The following is a 22,252-nucleotide window of genomic DNA, read 5'->3' as shown; positions in this document are numbered from 1 at the left end:
AGTCCTGTTTACTCCAGTTCCTTCCTCTACTAGTCCTGTTTACTAGTCCTGTTTACTCCAGTTCCTTCCTCTACTAGTCCTGTTTACTAGTCCTGTTTACTCCAGTTCCTTCCTCTACTAGTCCTGTTTACTAGTCCTGTTTACTCCAGTTCCTTCCTCTACTAGTCCTGTTTACTCCAGTTCCTTCCTCTACTAGTCCTGTTTACTCCAGTTCCTTCCTCTACTAGTCCTGTTTACTCCAGTTCCTTCCTCTACTAGTCCTGTTTACTAGTCCTGTTTACTCCAGTTCCTTCCTCTACTAGTCCTGTTTACTAGTCCTGTGTACTCCAGTTCCTTCCTCTACTAGTCCTGTGTACTCCAGTTCCTTCCTCTACTAGTCCTGTTTACTAGTCCTGTTTACTCCAGTTCCTTCCTCTACTAGTCCTGTGTACTCCAGTTCCTTCCTCTACTAGTCCTGTTTACTCCAGTTCCTTCCTCTACTAGTCCTGTTTACTAGTCCTGTGTACTCCAGTTCCTTCCTCTACTAGTCCTGTTTACTAGTCCTGTGTACTCCAGTTCCTTCCTCTACTAGTCCTGTTTACTAGTCCTGTTTACTCCAGTTCCTTCCTCTACTAGTCCTGTTTACTAGTCCTGTGTACTCCAGTTCCTTCCTCTACTAGTCCTGTTTACTCCAGTTCCTTCCTCTACTAGTCCTGTGTACTCCAGTTCCTTCCTCTACTAGTCCTGTGTACTCCAGTTCCTTCCTTTACTAGTCCTGTTTACTAGTCCTGTTTACTCCAGTTCCTTCCTCTACTAGTCCTGTTTACTAGTCCTGTGTACTCCAGTTCCTTCCTCTACTAGTCCTGTGTACTCCAGTTCCTTCCTCTACTAGTCCTGTTTACTCCAGTTCCTTCCTCTACTAGTCCTGTTTACTCCAGTTCCTTCCTCTACTAGTCCTGTTTACTAGTCCTGTTTACTAGTCCTGTGTACTCCAGTTCCTTCCTCTACTAGTCCTGTTTACTCCAGTTCCTTCCTCTACTAGTCCTGTTTACTCCAGTTCCTTCCTCTACTAGTCCTGTTTACTAGTCCTGTGTACTCCAGTTCCTTCCTCTACTAGTCCTGTGTACTCCAGTTCCTTCCTCTACTAGTCCTGTTTACTAGTCCTGTGTACAGTTCCTTCCTCTACTAGTCCTGTTTACTCCAGTTCCTTCCTCTACTAGTCCTGTGTACTCCAGTTCCTTCCTCTACTAGTCCTGTTTACTAGTCCTGTTTACTCCAGTTCCTTCCTCTACTAGTCCTGTTTACTCCAGTTCCTTCCTCTACTAGTCCTGTTTACTCCAGTTCCTTCCTCTACTAGTCCTGTTTACTCCAGTTCCTTCCTCTACTAGTCCTGTTTACTAGTCCTGTGTACTCCAGTTCCTTCCTCTACTAGTCCTGTTTACTCCAGTTCCTTCCTCTACTAGTCCTGTTTACTAGTCCTGTTTAGTTCCTTCCTCTACTAGTCCTGTTTACTCCAGTTCCTTCCTCTACTAGTCCTGTTTACTCCAGTTCCTTCCTCTACTAGTCCTGTTTACTAGTCCTGTGTACTCCAGTTCCTTCCTCTACTAGTCCTGTTTACTCCAGTTCCTTCCTCTACTAGTCCTGTTTACTCCAGTTCCTTCCTCTACTAGTCCTGTTTACTCCAGTTCCTTCCTCTACTAGTCCTGTTTACTTTACTCCAGTTCCTTCCTCTACTAGTCCTGTTTACTAGTCCTGTGTACTCCAGTTCCTTCCTCTACTAGTCCTGTTTACTCCAGTTCCTTCCTCTACTAGTCCTGTTTACTCCAGTTCCTTCCTCTACTAGTCCTGTTTACTCCAGTTCCTTCCTCTACTAGTCCTGTTTACTCCAGTTCCTTCCTCTACTAGTCCTGTTTACTCCAGTTCCTTCCTCTACTAGTCCTGTTTACTAGTCCTGTTTACTCCAGTTCCTTCCTCTACTAGTCCTGTTTACTCCAGTTCCTTCCTCTACTAGTCCTGTTTACTAGTCCTGTTTACTCCAGTTCCTTCCTCTACTAGTCCTGTTTACTAGTTCCTTCCTTTACTAGTCCTGTTTACTCCAGTTCCTTCCTCTACTAGTCCTGTTTACTAGTCCTGTTTACTCCAGTTCCTTCCTCTACTAGTCCTGTTTACTCCAGTTCCTTCCTCTACTAGTCCTGTTTACTAGTCCTGTTTACTCCAGTTCCTTCCTCTACTAGTCCTGTTTACTCCAGTTCCTTCCTCTACTAGTCCTGTTTACTAGTCCTGTTTACTCCAGTTCCTTCCTCTACTAGTCCTGTTTACTCCAGTTCCTTCCTCTACTAGTCCTGTTTACTCCAGTTCCTTCCTCTACTAGTCCTGTTTACTAGTCCTGTTTACTCCAGTTCCTTCCTCTACTAGTCCTGTTTACTCCAGTTCCTTCCTCTACTAGTCCTGTTTACTAGTCCTGTGTACTCCAGTTCCTTCCTCTACTAGTCCTGTTTACTCCAGTTCCTTCCTCTACTAGTCCTGTTTACTCCAGTTCCTTCCTCTACTAGTCCTGTTTACTCCAGTTCCTTCCTCTACTAGTCCTGTTTACTCCAGTTCCTTCCTCTACTAGTCCTGTTTACTCCAGTTCCTTCCTCTACTAGTCCTGTTTACTCCAGTTCCTTCCTCTACTAGTCCTGTTTACTCCAGTTCCTTCCTCTACTAGTCCTGTTTACTCCAGTTCCTTCCTCTACTAGTCCTGTTTACTCCAGTTCCTTCCTCTACTAGTCCTGTTTACTCCAGTTCCTTCCTCTACTAGTCCTGTTTACTCCAGTTCCTTCCTCTACTAGTCCTGTTTACTCCAGTTCCTTCCTCTACTAGTCCTGTTTACTCCAGTTCCTTCCTCTACTAGTCCTGTTTACTAGTCCTGTGTACTCCAGTTCCTTCCTCTACTAGTCCTGTGTACTCCAGTTCCGTTACCATGGAACCCTGTTCTAGAATCCAGTCAGAGGAGAGTGTTTGTAGATTCTATGTGTCACTGTGTCAGTCTGAATCTGTCAATACTGTTACTGTGTCAGTGATGGGCTGCCCCCTCCGGCACTGTGTGTGTGTGTGTGTGTGTGTGTGTGTGTGTGTGTGTGTGTGTGTGTGTGTGTGTGTGTGTGTGTGTGTGTGTGTGTCTACATATGTACTGTGTGTGTGTACGTTCTATCTGTGTGTGTGTGTGCACTCTGTGTGTGTGTGTGTGTGTGTTGTGTAAGTAGTGTGTGCACTCTGTGTGTGTGTTAATGTTAATAAGTAGTGTGTGTGTGTTCTGCGGGCCCTGGGAACACACAGCCTGGTGAACGGTAGCTGGGTAGCGTCAGGGACAGAGCTGACTGAGTGGTCAGAGTATATCAGTATGACCATCAGTATGATGAGCACTCAGCCATTACACACACACACGAAAACTCTGTTTCCGTGTGTGTTTGACACACACACACACTCTGGGGTCTGGAGAGGAGGACACAATTAATAACACCAGGTCTGTTTCCGTGTGTGTTTGACACCCACAGTGACACACACATGTCAATGAACCCCCACACACATGGATCACACATCACACACAGACACATCCACACACACACACACACACTGTTTTCACACACACACTTCTCTGACACACACACACACACACACACACACACACACACACACAAGAACCGCGTGTGGTAAAAACTCCCGTTAACTGGGTCTGGGAGGAGCTATGCTATCATTAGGACCGAGGCCTAATTAATAACACCGGGTCTGTTTCCATGTGTGTTTGACTCATCACATTATACAGAGAGCCCACAGTGACACACAGACATGTCAATGAACCCCCTAAGGCATTCACATGGATCCCACTTAGCATCTCATCACAACCCTTTTCAATGGAACAGACACATCCATGGAATATCAATCAGAGGTTATTAGATCAGTCAGACACCCGAAAACCTCGTTAAGCAAGAAGACTGTTTTTCATGTTGAAGAATTAGATGTTTGAAGTGAAGTTGAAGGCGTAGAATTAGTAAAGCACATTATGAATAAATCAGAGCTTCTCTGACACTAGAGGACACAGAGTAGGACTGCTCAACAACTAGCAGCTATGCTATCATTAGTATGTAATAAACACTAGCAGCTATGCTATCATTAGTATGTAATAAACACTAGCAGCTATGCTATCATTAGTATGTAATAAACACTAGCAGCTATGCTATCATTAGTATGTAATAAACACTAGCAGTTATGCTATCATTAGTATGTAATAAACACTAGCAGTTATGCTATCATTAGTATGTAATAAACACTAGCAGCTATGCTATCATTAGTATGTAATAAACACTATCAGTTATGCTATCATTAGCATGTATTAAACACTAGCAGCTATGCTATCATTAGTATGTAATAAACACTAGCAGCTATGCTATCATTAGTATGTAATAAACACTAGCAGCTATGCTATCATTAGCATGTAATAAACACTAGCAGCTATGCTATCATTAGTATGTAATAAACACTAGCAGTTATGCTATCATTAGTATGTAATAAACACTAGCAGCTATGCTATCATTAGTATGTAATAAACACTAGCAGCTATGCTATCATTAGTATGTAATAAACACTAGCAGCTATGCTATCATTAGTATGTAATAAACACTAGCAGCTATGCTATCATTAGTATGTAATAAACACTAGCAGTTATGCTATCATTAGTATGTAATAAACACTAGCAGCTATGCTATCATTAGCATGTAATAAACACTAGCAGCTATGCTATCATTAGTATGTAATAAACACTAGCAGCTATGCTATCATTAGTATGTAATAAACACTAGCAGTTATGCTATCATTAGTATGTAATAAACACTAGCAGTTATGCTATCATTAGTATGTAATAAACACTAGCAGCTATGCTATCATTAGCATGTAACAAACACTAGCAGCTATGCTATCATTAGTATGTAATAAACACTAGCAGCTATGCTATCATTAGTATGTAATAAACACTAGCAGTTATGCTATCATTAGTATGTAATAAACACTAGCAGTTATGCTATCATTAGCATGTAATAAACACTAGCAGCTATGCTATCATTAGTATGTAATAAACACTAGCAGCTATGCTATCATTAGTATGTAATAAACACTAGCAGTTATGCTATCATTAGTATGTAATAAACACTAGCAGTTATGCTATCATTAGTATGTAATAAACACTAGCAGCTATGCTATCATTAGTATGTAATAAACACTAGCAGCTATGCTATCATTAGTATGTAATAAACACTAGCAGCTATGCTATCATTAGTATGTAATAAACACTAGCAGCAATGCTATCATTAGTATGTAATAAAATAAACACTAGCAGTTATGCTATCATTAGCATGTAATAAACACTAGCAGTTATGCTATCATTAGTATGTAATAAACACTAGCAGTTATGCTATCATTAGTATGTAATAAACACTAGCAGCTATGCTATCATTAGCATGTAATAAACACTAGCAGCTATGCTATCATTAGTATGAAATAAACACTATGCTATCATTAGCATGTAATAAACACTAGCAGCTATGCTATCATTAGTATGTAATAAACACTAGCATCTAGCTAGCTATCATAGCTATGATTATGCTATCATTAGCATGTAATAAACACTAGCAGCTATGCTATCATTAGCATGTAACAACTGTGTTTGGGGGTCTGACCAGGGGGCGGAGGGACAGTGTCCCCTCGGGGAGGTGGGGGGGGCGGGGGCTCGGGTCCAGTCAAGCAGGATGATCAGAAGGTCATGCAGCTCACCCTCCCCTGGGGTTCAGGAAGAAGGGAAGGAACCCCCAAAGATGAAAGGGGAACAGGCGTTGTCCCACTTTCTGTTGAGGGGTTGTGTCCCAAATGACACCAGATATTCCCCTAAGGTCCCTGGTCTAAAGTAGTGCACTACCATAGGTCCCTGGTCTAAAGTAGTGCACTTACCATAGTGCCCTGGTCTAAAGTAGTGCACTACCATAATGCCCTGATCTAAAGTAGTAATAAACACTACCATATGGCCCTGGTCTAAAGTAGTGCACTACCATAGGGCCCTGGTCTAAAGTAATGCACTACCATAGGGCCCTGGTCTAAAGTACTGCACTACCATAGGGTCCTGGTCTAAAGTAGTGCACTACCATAGGTCCCTGGTCTAAAGTAGTGCAGTACCCCCCATGGGCCCTGGGCTAAAGTAGTGCACTACCATAGGTCCCTGGTCTAAAGTATATGGTCACTACCATAGGGCCCTGGTCTAAAGTAGTGCACTACCATAGGGCCCTGGTCTAAAGTAGTGCACTACCATAGGGCCCTGGTCTAAAGTAGTGCACTACCATAGGGCCCTGGTCTAAAGTAGTGCACTACCATAGGGTCCTGGTCTAAAGTAGTGCACTACCATAGGGCCCTGGTCTAAAGTAGTGCACTACCATAGGTCCCTGGTTTAAAGTAGTGCACTACCATAGGGTCCTGGTCTAAAGTAGTGCACTACCATAGGGCCCTGGTCTAAAGTAGTGCACTACCATAGGTCCCTGGTCTAAAGTAGTGCACTACCATAGTGCCCTGGTCTAAAGTAGTGCACTACCATAGGTCCCTGGTCTAAAGTAGTGCACTACCATAGGGTCCTGGTCTAAAGTAGTGCACTACCATAGGGCCTGGTCTAAAGTAGTGCACTACCATAGGTCCCTGGTCTAAAGTAGTGCACTACCATAGTGCCCTGGTCTAAAGTAGTGTACCATACTCTGGTCCAAAGTAGTGCACTACCATAGTGCCCTGGTCTAAAGTAGTGCACTACCATAGGCCCTGGTCTAAAGTAGTGCACTACCATAGGGCCCTGGGCTAAAGTAGTGCACTACCATAGGGACCTGGTCTAAAGTAGTGCACTACCATAGGGCCCTGGTCTAAAGTAGTGCACTACCATAGGGCCCTGTTATAAAGTAGTGCTGCTGAGGACACAATAACCCTGTCCTGTGGGACACCTAGTCTGATATCTCTGCTGAGGACACAATAACCCTGTCCTAAAGTAGGACACCTACCCATATCTCTGCTGAGGACACAATAACCCTGTCCTGTGGGACACCTAGTCTGATATCTCTGCTGAGGACACAATAACCCTGTCCTGTGGGACACCTAGTCTGATATCTCTGCTGAGGACACAATAACCCTGTCCTGTGGGACACCTAGTCTGATATCTCTGCTGAGGACACAATAACCCTGTCCTGTGGGACACCTAGTCTGATATCTCTGCTGAGGACACAATAACTGTGGGACACCTCATCTGATATCTCTGCTGAGGACACAACAACCCTGTCCTGTGGGACACCTAGTCTGATATCTCTGCTGAGGACACAAGTAACCCTGTCCTGTGGGACACCTGGGCTAAAGTGATATCTCTGCTGAGGACACAATAGAGCCTGTCCTGTGGGACACTTCTGATATCTCTTGAGGACACAATAACCTGTGGGACCCTGTCTGATATCTCCACATATCTCCATGAACACAAACCTGTGGGACACCATAGTCCCAAGTCTAGACTGACAGGGGACAAGTCACATGACATCTAATAAGGGACCTTTGTTTGCATCCCCATAAAACACAAAAGAAGAAAAGGACTCTGTCTATATCTCCTGAGGACACAATGACCATGTAACAACTGATCTGATCAGTTGATACACAAGAGTCTCTCTCATTCTCTCAACCATGACAACAACTGATCTGACACCTGCCCTGTGGAATACCTAGGATAGTAAGTAAGGGTGAAGTACAAGTAATCAACACTTCATCATATGTCCCCTTCTCCCCCCCAACCTGTTTAGATGAGGCAAAGGCTGTTCCATCCTATGCAGTAGTCCTCCTACAACCTGTTAGCCCTGAGGCTAATAGTAGTAATGCTATCACAAAGCAGTAGTCCCCTCCTACAACCTAAATGTTAAATGCCCTGAGGCTAATAGTAGTAATGTGTCTATCCTATATAAAGCAGTAGTCCCTGTCCTACAACCTGTTAGCCCTGAGGCTAATAGTAGTAATGCTATCCTATATAAAGCAGTAGTCCCCTCCTGCAACCTGTTAGCCCTGAGGCTAATAGTAGTAATGCTATCCTATATAAAGCAGTAGTCCTCCCACAACCTGTTAGCCTGAGGCTAATAGTAGTAATGCTATCTATATAAAGCAGTAGTCCCCTCCTACAACCTGTTAGCCCTGAGGCTAATAGTAGTAATGCTATCCTATATAAAGCAGTAGTCCCCTCCTACAACCTGTTAGCCCTGAGGCTAATAGTAGTAATGCTATCTATATAAAGCAGTAGTCCCCTCCTACAACCTGTTAGCCCTGAGGCTAATAGTAGTAATGCTATCCTATATAAAGCAGTAGTCCCCTCCTACAACCTGTTAGCCCTGAGGCTAATAGTAGTAATGCTATCCTATATAAAGCAGTAGTCCTCCTACAACCTGTTAGCCCTGAGGTTAATAGCAGTAGTCCCCTCCTACAAGTAATAATGCTAATGCTATCCTATATAAAGCAGTAGTCCCCTCCTACAACCTGTTAGCCCTGAGGCTAATAGTAGTAATGCTATCCTATATAAAGCAGTAGTCCCCTCCTACAACCTGTTAGCCCTGAGGCTAATAGTAGTAATGCTATCCTATATAAAGCAGTAGTCCCCTCCTACAACCTGTTAGCCCTGAGGCTAATAGTAGTAATGCTATCCTATATAAAGCAGTAGTCCCCTCCTACAACCTGTTAGCCCTGAGGCTAATAGTAGTAATGCTATCCTATATAAAGCAGTAGTCCCCTCCTACAACCTGTTAGCCCTGAGGCTAATAGTAGTAATGCTATCCTATATAAAGCAGTAGTCCCCTCCTACAACCTGTTAGCCCTGAGGCTAATAGTAGTAATGCTATCCTATATAAAGCAGTAGTCCCCTCCTACAACCTGTTAGCCCTGAGGCTAATAGTAGTAATGCTATCCTATATAAAGCAGTAGTCCCCTCCTACAACCTGTTAGCCCTGAGGCTAATAGTAGTAATGCTATCCTATATAAAGCAGTAGTCCCCTCCCTACAACCTGTTAGCCCTGAGGCTAATGTTAGCCCTGTAATAGTAATGCTATCCTATATAAAGCAGTAGTCCCCTCCTACAACCTGTTAGCCCTGAGGCTAATAGTAGTAATGCTATCCTATATAAAGCAGTAGTCCCCTCCTACAACCTGTTAGCCCTGAGGCTAATAGTAGTAATGCTATCCTATATAAAGCAGTAGTCCCCTCCTACAACCTGTTAGCCCTGAGGCTAATAGTAGTAATGCTATCCTATATAAAGCAGTAGTCCCCTCCTACAACCTGTTAGCCCGGAGGCTAATAGTAGTAATGCCTGAGGCTAATAGTAGTAATGCTATCCTATATAAAGCAGTAGTCCCCTCCTACAACCTGTTAGCCCTGAGGCTAATAGTAGTAATGCTATCCTATATAAAGCAGTAGTCCCCTCCTACAACCTGTTAGCCCTGAGGCTAATAGTAGTAATGCTATCCTATATAAAGCAGTAGTCCCCTCCTACAACCTGTTAGCCCTGAGGCTAATAGTAGTAATGCTATCCTATATAAAGCAGTAGTCCCCTCCTACAACCTGTTAGCCCTGAGGCTAATAGTAGTAATGCTATCCTATATAAAGCAGTAGTCCCCTCCTCCAACCTGTTAGCCCTGAGGCTAATAGTAGTAATGCTATCCTATATAAAGCAGTAGTCCTCCTACAACCTGTTAGCCCTGAGGCTAATAGTAGTAATGCTATCCTATATAAAGCAGTAGTCCCCTCCTACAACCTGTTAGCCCTGAGGCTAATAGTAGTAATGCTATCCTATATAAAGCAGTAGTCCCCTCCTACAACCTGTTAGCCCTGAGGCTAATAGTAGTAATGCTATCCTATATAAAGCAGTAGTCCCCTCCTACAACCTGTTAGCCCTGAGGCTAATAGTAGTAATGCTATCCTATATAAAGCAGTAGTCCCCTCCTACAACCTGTTAGCCCTGAGGCTAATAGTAGTAATGCTATCCTATATAAAGCAGTAGTCCCCTCCTACAACCTGTTAGCCCTGAGGCTAATAGTAGTAATGCTATCCTATATAAAGCAGTAGTCCCCTCCTACAACCTGTTAGCCCTGAGGCTAATAGTAGTAATGCTATCCTATATAAAGCAGTAGTCCCCTCCTACAACCTGTTAGCCCTGAGGCTAATAGTAGTAATGCTATCCTATATAAAGCAGTAGTCCCCTCCTACAACCTGTTAGCCCTGAGGCTAATAGTAGTAATGCTATCCTATATAAAGCAGTAGTCCCCTCCTACAACCTGTTAGCCCTGAGGCTAATAGTAGTAATGCTATCCTATATAAAGCAGTAGTCCCCTCCTACAACCTGTTAGCCCTGAGGCTAATAGTAGTAATGCTATCCTATATAAAGCAGTAGTCCCCTCCTACAACCTGTTAGCCCTGAGGCTAATAGTAGTAATGCTATCCTATATAAAGCAGTAGTCCCCTCCTACAACCTGTTAGCCCTGAGGCTAATAGTAGTAATGCTATCCTATATAAAGCAGTAGTCCCCTCCTACAACCTGTTAGCCCTGAGGCTAATAGTAGTAATGCTATCCTATATAAAGCAGTAGTCCCCTCCTACAACCTGTTAGCCCTGAGGCTAATAGTAGTAATGCTATCCTATATAAAGCAGTAGTCCCCTCCTACAACCTGTTAGCCCTGAGGCTAATAGTAGTAATGCTATCCTATATAAAGCAGTAGTCCCCTCCCTGTTAGTAATAGTAGTAATGCCCTGTTAGCCCTATATAAAGCAGGTCTAATAGTTAGCCCTGAGGCTAATAGTAGTAATGCTATCCTATATAAAGCAGTTGTCCCCTCCTACAACCTGTTAGCCCTGAGGCTAATAGTAGTAATGCTATCCTATATAAAGCAGTAGTCCCCTCCTACAACCTGTTAGCCCTGAGGCTAATAGTAGTAATGCTATCCTATATAAAGCAGTAGTCCCCTCCTAAAACCCGTTAGCCCTGAGGCTAATAGTAGTAGTGCTATCCTATATAAAGCAGTAGTCCCCTCCTACAACCTGTTAGCCCTGAGGCTAATAGTAGTAATGCTATCCTATATAAAGCAGTAGTCCCCTCCTACAACCTGTTAGCCCTGAGGCTAATAGTAGTAATGCTATCCTATATAAAGCAGTAGTCCCCTCCTACAACCTGTTAGCCCTGAGGCTAATAGTAGTAATGCTATCCTATATAAAGCAGTAGTCCCCTCCTACAACCTGTTAGCCCTGAGGCTAATAGTAGTAATGCTATCCTATATAAAGCAGTAGTCCCCTCCTACAACATGTTAGCCCTGAGGCTAATAGTAGTAGTGCTATCCTATACAAAGCAGTAGTCCCCTCCTACAACATGTTAGCCTGAGGCTAATAGTAGTAATGCTATCCTATATAAAGCAGTAGTATCCTCCTGTTAGCCCTGAGGCTAATAGTAGTAGTGCTATCCTATGTAAAGCAGTAGTCCCCTCCTACAACCTGTTAGCCCTGAGGCTAATAGTAGTAATGCTATCCTATATAAAGCAGTAGTATCCTCCTGTTAGCCCTGAGGCTAATAGTAGTAGTGCTATCCTATATAAAGCAGTAGTCCCCTCCTACAACCTGTTAGCCCTGAGGCTAATAGTAGTAATGCTATCCTATATAAAGCAGTAGTCCCCTCCTACAACATGTTAGCCCTGAGGCTAATAGTAGTAGTGCTATCCTATATAAAGCAGTAGTCCCCTCCTACAACATGTTAGCCCTGAGGACAATAGTAGTAATGCTATCCTATATAAAGCAGTAGTCCCCTCCTACAACCTGTTAGCCCTGAGGCTAATAGTAGTAATGCTATCCTATATAAAGCAGTAGTCCCCTCCTACAACCTGTTAGCCCTGAGGCTAATAGTAGTAGTGCTATCCTATATAAAGCAGTAGCCTGAGGCTAGCTTATAGAGGTACTTAGGATAGTCAGTACAAGTGTTTTTCCACTAAGTGCTAATCCATTGGTAGACTCAGCTTGACTGCTATTCAGTAAAAGGGGAAATGTGCAGCACACCCCCAATAGCTAACACTAGATCCCTCAAACAAACACCCCTTCTCCTCACCCTGCAATTCACACCGAGAACTAACATTCACAAGTGTTACACAGTGCTGTGTAGAGAGGGGGGGAGAAGGGAGAGGAGAGGGGAAGAGAGGGGAAGAGAGGGGGTAGGAGAGGAGAGGGGAAGAGAGGGGAGGGAGAGGAGGTGGCAAGGGAGAGGGGAAGAGAAGGGAGAGGGGAAGAGGGGGAAGGGAGAGGGAGAGGAAGAGGGGGGTAGGGAGAGGGGGAGAGGGAGAGGAGAGGGGAAGAGGGAGAGGAGAGGAGGGGGGAAGAGAGGGGGGTAGGGAGAGGAGAGGGGAAGAAGGGGTAGGGAGAGGAGAGGGGAAGAAGGGGGAGGGAGAGGAGAGGGAAGGGGGAGAGGGAGAGGAGAGGGGAAGAGGGAGAGGAGAGGGGAAGAGAGGGGGTAGGGAGAGGAGAGGGGAAGAGGGGGGATATGTGGGGAGAGGAGAGGGGAAGAGGGGGAGATATGTGGGGAGAGGAGAGGGGAAGAGGGGGGGAAGGGAGAGGAGAGGGGAAGAGGGAGGGAAGGGAGAGGAGAGGGGAAGAGGGGGGATAGGGAGAGGAGAGGAGAGGGGAAGAGAGGGGGGTAGGGAGAGGAGAGGGGAAGAGGGGGGGGAAGGGAGAGGGGAGGGAGAGGAGAGGGGAAGAGGGGGGGAAGGGAGAGGGGGAGGGAGAGGAGAGGGGAAGAGGGGGGAAGGGAGAGGGGGATGGAAGTAGGAGTCAGTTAGTTAGTGGTCTCTCCATTCAAGCCAAAGCCACCCAGAGGTTCCTGGTGACGGTTTGAGCTACTGAGCCATTTACTTCATGTTCATATTCTTCTCTTATTGTTTATTCTTATTGTTGTTGTATTGTCCAGAAGGAACCTGTAAGTAAGCCTTTCATTGGACGGTGTTTACCAAGTAAGCCTTTCATTGGACGGTGTTTACCAAGTAAGCCTTTCATTGGACGGTGTTTACCAAGTGTAACATACAACTAATAAAACGGAATAGCTGTTCAGCTCCACAGAAAACACCCCACAAAGACACACGCAGAGCCAACAAGTAGAGACAAGTAGTGAGTTAAAACAACCTTTCTCCATTGAAGAGTGTTTACACTCTCACACCTTTCATTGGCAGAGCCAACAAGTAGAGACGAGTCAGTGAGTTGTTTACAACCGTTCTCTCCATTAGAAGAGGTTACACTCTCACACCCCGGCAGAGCCAACAAGTGAGTTAAAACAACCGCCTTTCATTAGAAGAGGTACAGACACACACCCATTGGCAGAGCCAACACACCCTTTCATTGGCAGAGTTTACCAACACACCCTTTCATTGGCAGAGCCTTTCATTGGACGGTGTTTACCAACACAGCCTTTCATTGGGCAGAGTTTACAAGTAGAGACAAGTAGTGAGTTTTAACAACCGTCCTTTCATTAGAAGAGGGTTTACAGACAAGCACATTGGCAGAGCCAACAACCCATTGGGCGGCAGAGCCAACACACCTTTCATTGGCAGAGCCACCAAGTACCCCTTTCATTGGCAGTGTTTACACACACCCGGCAGAGCCAACAAGTAGAGACAAGTAGAGTTAAAACAACCCCTTCATTAGAAGAGGGTACAGACACACACCCCCGGCAGAGCCAACACACCCCCGGCAGAGCCAACAAGTAGAGTTAAAACAACCGTTTCCATTAGAAGAGGGTACAGACACATTTAGAAGAGGGTACAGACACACACCCCGGCAGCCAACACACCCCGGCAGAGCCAACACACCCCGGCAGAGCCAACAAGTAGAGTTAAAACAACCGTCCTTCCATTAGAAGAGGGTACACTCTCACCCCACAACAAGTCAACTTGGAATCCAAACCTTTCAAGGCAGCATGCTAGAAACCACAACACAGTCAAACTAGTCACCCGAGCCCACTCATTCTCGTTCCCTAGGTTTAGGGTAGCGGGGTACAGAGAGGGGTTGGCTCTTGGGCGCCATTTACATTACTGTGTCCTGAGGCAGGTGGTCCAACCACAACCTCTTCCTAAACCCCTCTTCCCGCCTCCCTTCTCTTCCCCTGTGTGTTGGGTAGTCTCAGTCTGTCCTATCTCAGTCTGTCCTACCTCAGTCTGTCCTACCTCAGTCTGTCCTACATTCAGTCTGTCCTACCTCAGTCTGTCCTGTGTGTTGGGTAGTCTCAGTCTAAAACAACTCAGTCTGTCCTACCTCAGTCTGTCCTACCTCAGTCTGTCCTACCTCAGTCTGTCCTGTGTGTGTGTAGTCTCAGTCTGTCTGTCCTGTGTGTTGGGTAGTCTCAGTCTGTCCTACCTCAGTCTGTCCTGTGTGTTAGGTAGTCTCAGTCTGTCCATACCTCAGTCTGTCCCCGGCAGAGCCAACAGTCGTCGGTGTGTTGGGTAGTCTCAGTCTGTCCTACCTCAGTCTGTCCTGTGTGTTGGGTAGTCTCAGTCTGTCCTACCTCAGTCTGTCCTGTGTGTGGGTAGTCTCAGTCTGTCTGTCCTGTGTGTGGGTAGTCTCAGTCTGTCCTACCTCAGTCTGTCCTACCTCAGTCCGTCCTGTGTGTTGGGTAGTCTCAGTCTGTCCTAGAGTCTGTCCTACCGTCAGTATGTCCTGTGTGTTGGGTAGTCTCAGTCTGTCCTACCTCAGTCTGTCCACCTCAGTCTGTCCTGTGTGTTGGGTAGTCTCAGTCTGTCCTACCTCAGTCTGTCCTGTGTGTTGGGTAGTCTCAGTCTGTCCTACCTCAGTCTGTCCTACCTCAGTCTGTCCTACCTCAGTCTGTCCTGTGTGTTGGGTAGTCTCAGTCTGTCTGTCCTGTGTGTTGGGTAGTCTCAGTCTGTCCTACCTCAGTCTGTCCTACCTCAGTCCGTCCTGTGTGTTAGTTAAAACAAGTCTCAGTCTGTCCTACCTCAGTCTGTCCACCTCAGTCTGTCCTACCTCAGTCTGTCCTGTGTGTTGGGTAGTCTCAGTCTGTCTGTCCTGTGTGTTGGGTAGTCTCAGTCTGTCCTACCTCAGTCTGTCCTACCTCAGTCTGTCCTACCTCAGTCCGTCCTGTGTGTTGGGTAGTCTCAGTCTGTCCTACCTCAGTCTGTCCTGTGTGTTGGGTAGTCTCAGTCTGTCCTACCTCAGTCTGTCCTACCTCAGTCTGTCCTACCTCAGTCTGTCCTGTGTGTTGGGTAGTCTCAGTCTGTCTGTCCTGTGTGTTGGGTAGTCCTGTGTCTGTCCTACCTCAGTCTGTCCTACCTCAGTCTGTCCTGTGTGTTGGGTAGTCTCAGTCTGTCTGTCCTGTGTGTTGGGTAGTCTCAGTCTGTCCTACCTCAGTCTGTCCTACCTCAGTCTGTCCTGTGTGTTGGGTAGTCTCAGTCTGTCCTACCTCAGTCTGTCCTACCTCAGTCTGTCCTACCTCAGTCTGTCCTGTGTGTTGGGTAGTCTCAGTCTGTCCTACCTCAGTCTGTCCTACCTCAGTCTGTCCTGTGTGTTGGGTAGTCTCAGTCTGTCCTACCTCAGTCTGTCCTACCTCAGTCCGTCCTGTGTGTTGGGTAGTCTCAGTCTGTCCTACCTCAGTCTGTCCTACCTCAGTCTGTCCTACCTCAGTCTGTCCTGTGTGTTGGGTAGTCTCAGTCTGTCCTACCTCAGTCTGTCCTACCTCAGTCTGTCCTGTGTGTGGGTAGTCTCAGTCTGTCCTACCTCAGTCTGTCGTGTGTGTTGGGTAGTCTCAGTCTGTCCTACCTCAGTCTGTCCTACCTCAGTCTGTCCTACCTCAGTCTGTCCTGTGTGTTGGGTAGTCTCAGTCTGTCTGTCCTGTGTGTTGGGTAGTCTCAGTCTGTCCTACCTCAGTCTGTCCTACCTCAGTCCGTCCTGTGTGTTGGGTAGTCTCAGTCTGTCCTACCTCAGTCTGTCCTACCTCAGTCTGCCCTGTGTGTTGGGTAGTCTCAGTCTGTCCTACCTCAGTCTGTCCTACCTCAGTCTGTCCTGTGTGTTGGGTAGTCTCAGTCTGTCCTACCTCAGTCTGTCCTACTTCAGTCTGTAGTGTGTGTGTGTTGTAATGTGTATAGTCTCTGTGTCCTACCTCAGTCTGTAGTGTGTGTGTGTTGTAGTGTGTGTGTGTTGTAGTGTGTATAGTCTCAGTCTGTCCTACCTCAGTCTGTCCTGTGTGTGTGTGTTGTAGTGTGTATAGTGTCTGGTGTCCTACCTCAGTCTGTAGTGTGTGTGTGTTGTAGTGTGTATAGTGTCTGGTGTCCTACCTCAGTCTGTAGTGTGTGTGTGTTGTAGTGTGTATAGTGTCTGGTGTCCTACCTCAGTCTGTCCCGTGTCGGTGGGTTCCTGTGTGGAGCAGGCAGCTGCAGCAGTCATTCTAACAGGCCGTGCCGGGAAGCTAACCAACCACCAACCTCTCACTGACGCTAGCAGCCTGTCCTGACGCCAACCTCTCACTGAGATCCTGAGAGACACACTGAGCCCCTGTTGCCCAGGCAGACTCTGCCCTGCCTCCCCCTGTCCCGTCCCCAAACCTCCTCCCCCTCCCCTAACTCCTATTCACAGGCAAATGGTAGGCTAAATACCAGATGGGCTTGTCCCAGCAACTGCATGACAGGCAGAGAGGGGGAGGAGGGGGGTAAGAGGGAGGAGGGAGGGGAGGACTCTGTCGCTGCCACTACAAAGACACTTCAGCGAAAGCAAGGAAAAAGAGAGGGAGAGAGAGAGGCATGGAGGGAGGGAGAGAGGCATGGAGGGAGAGAGAGAGGCAGGGAGGGAGAGAGAGAGGCAGGGAGGGAGGGAGAGAGGCATGGAGGGAGAGAGAGAGGCATGGAGGGAGAGAGGCATGGAGGGAGAGAGGCATGGAGGGAGGGAGAGAGGCATGGAGGGAGGGAGAGAGGCATGGAGGAGGGAGGGAGAGAGGCATGGAGGGAGAGAGAGAGGCATGGAGGGAGGGAGAGAGGCATGGAGGGAGGGAGAGAGGCATGGAGGGAGGGAGAGAGGCATGGAGGGAGGGAGAGAGGCATGGAGGGAGAGAGAGAGGCATGGAGAGAGGGAGAGAGGCATGGAGGGAGGGAAAGAGGCATGGAGGGAGAGAGGGAGGGAGAGAGGGAGGGAGAGAGGGAGGGAGGCATGGAGGGAGAGAGAGAGGCATGGAGGGAGAGAGAGAGGCATGGAGGGAGGGAGAGAGGCATGGAGGGAGGGAGAGAGGCATGGAGGGAGGAGAGAGGCATGGGGGAGGGAGAGAGGCATGGAGGGAGGGAGAGAGGCATGGAGGGAGAGAGAGAGGCATGGAGGGAGGGAGAGAGGCATGGAGGGAGAGAGAGAGGCATGGAGGGAGGGAGAGAGGCATGGAGGGAGGGAGAGAGGCATGGAGGGAGGGAGAGAGGCATGGAGGGAGAGGCATGGAGGGAGGAGAGAGGCATGGAGGGAGGGAAAGAGGCATGGAGGGAGAGAGAGGGAGGCATGGAGGGAGAGAGAGAGATGGAGGCATGGAGGGAGGAGAGAGAGGCATGGAGGGAGAGAGAGAGGCATGGAGGGAGGGAGAGAGAGCATGGAGGGGAGAGAGAGGCATGGAGGGAGAGAGAGAGGCATGGAGGGAGAGAGGCATGGAGGAGAGAGAGGCATGGAGGGGAGAGAGGGCATGGAGGGAGGGAGGGAGAGAGGCATGGAGGAGGGAGGAGAGAGGAGGCATGGAGGGAGAGAGAGAGGCATGGAGGGAGGGAGAGAGGCATGGAGGGAGAGAGAGGCATGGAGAGAGAGAGAGAGGCATGGAGGGAGAGAGAGGCATGGAGGGAGAGAGAGAGGCATGGGGGAGAGAGGCATGGAGAGAGAGAGAGAGGCATGGAGGGAGGAGAGAGGCATGGAGAGAGAGAGAGAGGCATGGAGGGAGAGAGAGAGGCATGGAGGGAGAGAGAGGCATGGGGAGAGAGAGAGGCATGGAGAGAGAGAGAGAGGCATGGAGGGAGAGAGAGGCATGGAGGGAGGAGAGAGGCATGGAGGGAGGGAGAGGGCATGAAGGGAGGGAGGAGGCATGAAGGAGGAGAGAGGCATGGAGGGAGGGAGAGAGGCATGAAGGGAGGGAGAGAGGCATGGGAGGGAGAGAGGCATGGAGGGAGGAGAGAGGGCATGGAGGGAGGGAGGCATGGAGGGAGGGAGGGAGGCATGGAGGGAGGGAGAGAGGCATGGAGGAGGAAGAGAGGCATGGAGGGAGGCATGGAGGGAGGAAGAGAGGCATGGAGGGAGAGAGAGGCATGGAGGGAGAGAGAGGCATGGAGGGAGGGAGAGAGGCATGGAGGGAGAGAGAGGGCATGGAGGGAGAGAGAGAGGCAGGGAGGGAGGAGAGAGAGGCAGGGAGGGAGGGAGAGAGGCATGGAGGGAGAGAGAGAGGCATGGAGGGAGAGAGGCATGGAGGGAGGGAGAGAGGCATGGAGGGAGGGAGAGAGGCATGGAGGGAGGGAGAGAGGCATGGAGGGAGGGAGGGAGAGAGGCATGGAGGGAGGAGAGAGGCATGGAGGGAGGGAGAGAGGCATGGAGGGAGGGAGAGAGGCATGGAGGGAGGGAGAGAGGCATGGAGGGAGGGAGAGAGAGGCATGGAGGGAGGAGAGAGGCATGGAGAGAGGGAGAGAGGCATGGAGGGAGGGAGAGAGGCATGGAGGGAGGAGGGAGGGAGGGAGGGAGAGAGGCATGGAGGGAGAGAGAGAGGCATGGAGGGAGGAGAGAGGCATGGAGGGAGGGAGAGAGGCATGGAGGGAGGGAGAGGGCATGGAGGGAGGGAGGAGGCATGGGGGAGGGAAAGAGGCATGGAGGGAGGGAGAGAGGCATGGAGGGAGAGAGAGAGGCATGGAGGGAGGGAGGAGGCATGGAGGGAGAGAGAGAGGCATGGAGGAGGGAGAGAGGCATGGAGGGAGGGAGAGAGGCATGGAGGGAGGGAGAGAGGCATGGAGGGAGAGGGCATGGAGGGAGGGAGAGAGGCATGAGGGAGGGAAAGAGGCATGGAGGGAGAGAGGGGAGGGAGGCATGGAGGGAGAGAGAGAGGCAGGGAGGGAGAGAGAGAGGCAGGGAGGGAGGAGAGAGGCATGGAGGAGAGAGAGAGGCATGGAGGGAGAGAGGCATGGAGGGAGAGAGGCATGGAGGGAGGGAGAGGCATGGAGGGAGGGAGAGAGGCATGGAGGGGGGAGGGAGAGAGGCATGGAGGGAGAGAGAGAGGCATGGAGGGAGGGAGAGAGGCATGGAGGGAGGGAGAGAGGCATGGAGGGAGGGAGAGAGGCATGGAGGAGAGAGAGAGGCATGGAGGGAGAGAGAGAGGCATGGAGAGAGGGAGAGAGGCATGGAGGGAGGGAAAGAGGCATGGAGGGAGAGAGGGAGGGAGAGAGGGAGGGAGAGAGGGAGGGAGGGGAGGGAGAGAGAGGGCATGGAGGGAGAGAGAGAGGCATGGAGGGAGGGAGAGAGGCATGGAGGGAGGGAGAGAGGCATGGAGGGAGGAGAGAGGCATGGGGGAGGGAAAGAGGCATGGAGGGAGGAGAGAGGCATGGAGGGAGAGAGAGAGGCATGGAGGGAGGGAGAGAGGCATGGAGGGAGAGAGAGAGGCATGGAGGGAGGGAGAGGGCATGGAGGGAGGGAGAGAGGCATGGAGGGAGGGAGAGAGGCATGGAGGGAGAGAGGCATGGAGGGAGGGAGAGAGGCATAGAGGGAGAGGAAAGAGGCATGGAGGGAGAGAGGGAGGGAGGCATGGAGGGAGAGAGAGAGGCATGGAGGGAGGCATGGAGGGAGAGAGAGAGAGGCATGGAGGGAGAGAGATGCATGGAGGGAGGGAGGGAGAGAGAGAGGCATGGAGGGAGGGAGAGAGAGAGGCATGGAGGGAGAGAGAGAGGCATGGGGGAGAGAGGCATGGAGAGGAGAGAGAGGCATGGAGGGAGAGAGAGAGGCATGGAGGGAGGGAGGGAGAGGAGAGGCATGGAGGGAGGGAGGGAGGAGAGAGGCATGGAGGGAGAGAGAGAGGCATGGAGGGAGGGAGAGAGGCATGGAGGGAGAGAGAGAGGCATGGAGAGAGAGAGAGAGGCATGGAGGGAGAGAGAGGCATGGAGGGAGAGAGAGGCATGGGGGAGTGAGAGGCATGGAGAGAGAGAGAGAGGCATGGAGGGAGAGAGAGAGGCATGGAGAGAGAGAGAGAGGCATGGAGGGAGAGAGAGCATGGAGGGAGAGAGAGGCATGGAGGGAGAGAGAGGCATGGAGGCATGAGAGGCATGGAGGGAGAGGAGGCATGGAGGGAGAGAGAGAGGCATGGAGGGAGGGAGAGAGGCATGGAGGGAGGGAGAGAGGCATGAAGGGAGGGAGAGAGGCATGAAGGGGGAGGGAGAGAGGCATGAAGGGAGGGAGAGAGGCATGAAGGAGGGAGAGAGGCATGGAGGGAGAGAGAGGCATGGAGGGAGGGAGGCATGGAGGGAGGGAGGGAGGCATGGAGGGAGGGAGAGAGGCATGGAGGGAGGAAGAGAGGCATGGAGGGAGAGAGGCATGGAGGGAGGAAGAGAGGCATGGAGGGAGAGAGAGGCATGGAGGGAGAGAGAGAGGCATGGAGGGAGGGAGAGAGGCATGGAGGGAGAGAGAGAGGCATGGAGGGAGAGAGAGGCAGGGAGGGAGAGAGAGAGGGAGGGAGGAGAGAGAGAGGCATGGAGGGAGAGAGGAGGCATGGAGGGAGAGAGGCATGGAGGGAGGGAGAGAGGCATGGAGGGAGGGAGAGAGGCATGGAGGGAGGGAGAGAGGCATGGAGGGAGGGAGGGAGAGAGGCATGGAGGGAGAGAGAGAGGCATGGAGGGAGGGAGAGAGGCATGGAGGGAGGGAGAGAGGCATGGAGGGAGGGAGAGAGGCATGGAGGGAGAGAGAGAGGCATGGAGGGAGAGAGAGAGGCATGGAGAGAGGGAGAGAGGCATGGAGGGAGGGAGAGAGGCATGGAGGGAGAGAGGGAGGGAGAGAGAGGGAGAGAGGGAGGGAGGCATGGAGGGAGAGAGAGAGGCATGGAGGGAGAGAGAGAGGCATGGAGGGAGGGAGAGAGGCATGGAGGGAGGGAGAGAGGCATGGAGGGAGGGAGAGAGGCATGGGGGAGGGAGAGAGGCATGGAGGGAGAGAGAGGCATGGAGGGAGAGAGAGAGGCATGGAGGGAGGGAGAGAGGCATGGAGGGAGAGAGAGAGGCATGGAGGGAGGGAGAGAGGCATGGAGGGAGGGAGAGAGGCATGGAGGGAGGGAGAGAGGCATGGAGGGAGAGAGGCATGGAGGGAGGGAGAGAGGCATGAGGGAGGGAAAGAGGCATGGAGGGAGAGAGGGAGGGAGGAGGGATGGAGGGAGAGAGGCATGGAGGGAGGCATGGAGGAGAGAGAGAGCATGGAGGGAGAGAGATGCATGGAGGAGGGAGGGAGAGAGAGGCATGGAGGGAGGGAGAGAGAGAGGCATGGAGGAGAGAGAGGCATGGAGGGAGAGAGAGAGGCATGGGGGGAGTGAGAGGCATGGAGGGAGAGAGAGAGAGGCATGGAGGGGGGAGGCATGGAGGGAGAGAGAGAGGCATGGAGGGAGGGAGGGAGAGAGAGGGCATGGAGGGAGGGAGGCATGGAGGGAGGGAGGCATGGAGGGAGGGAGAGAGGCATGGAGGGAGGGAGAGAGGCATGGAGGGAGGGAGGGAGAGAGGCATGGAGGGAGGAGAGAGGCATGGAGGGAGAGAGAGAGGCATGGAGGGAGGGAGAGAGGCATGGAGGGAGGGAGAGAGGCATGGAGGGAGAGAGAGAGGCATGGAGGGAGGGAGAGAGGCATGGAGAGAGGGAGAGAGGCATGGAGGGAGGGAAAGAGGCATGGAGGGAGAGAGGGCAGGGAGAGGGAGGGAGAGAGGGGAGGGAGGCATGGAGGGAGAGAGAGAGGCATGGAGGGAGGAGAGAGGCATGGAGGGAGGGAGAGAGGCATGGAGGGAGGGAGAGAGGCATGGAGGGAGGGAGAGAGGCATGGGGGAGGGAAAGAGGCATGGAGGGAGGGAGAGAGGCATGGAGGGAGAGCATGGAGGGAGGGAGAGAGGCATGGAGGGAGAGAGAGAGGCATGGAGGGAGGGAGAGAGGCATGGAGGGAGGGAGAGAGGCATGGAGGGAGGGAGGAGGCATGGAGGGAGAGAGGCATGGA

General features: G+C 50.2%; 1 pseudogene; it reads right to left on the bottom strand.

The window, feature by feature from the left end:
• Window positions 1–16,734, bottom strand: part of LOC127929221 (puratrophin-1-like) — a 99,474-nt pseudogene extending 82,740 nt beyond the window's left edge.
• Between the last annotated feature and the right edge of the window lie 5,518 nt (window positions 16,735–22,252).

This window comes from Oncorhynchus keta, unplaced genomic scaffold, assembly GCF_023373465.1.
Source record: "Oncorhynchus keta strain PuntledgeMale-10-30-2019 unplaced genomic scaffold, Oket_V2 Un_scaffold_5833_pilon_pilon, whole genome shotgun sequence".
In the NCBI taxonomy this organism is placed as follows: Eukaryota; Metazoa; Chordata; class Actinopteri; order Salmoniformes; family Salmonidae; genus Oncorhynchus; species Oncorhynchus keta.
Note: the sequence above shows the minus strand (reverse complement) of the source record. Positions and strands in the feature narration are given on the sequence as shown.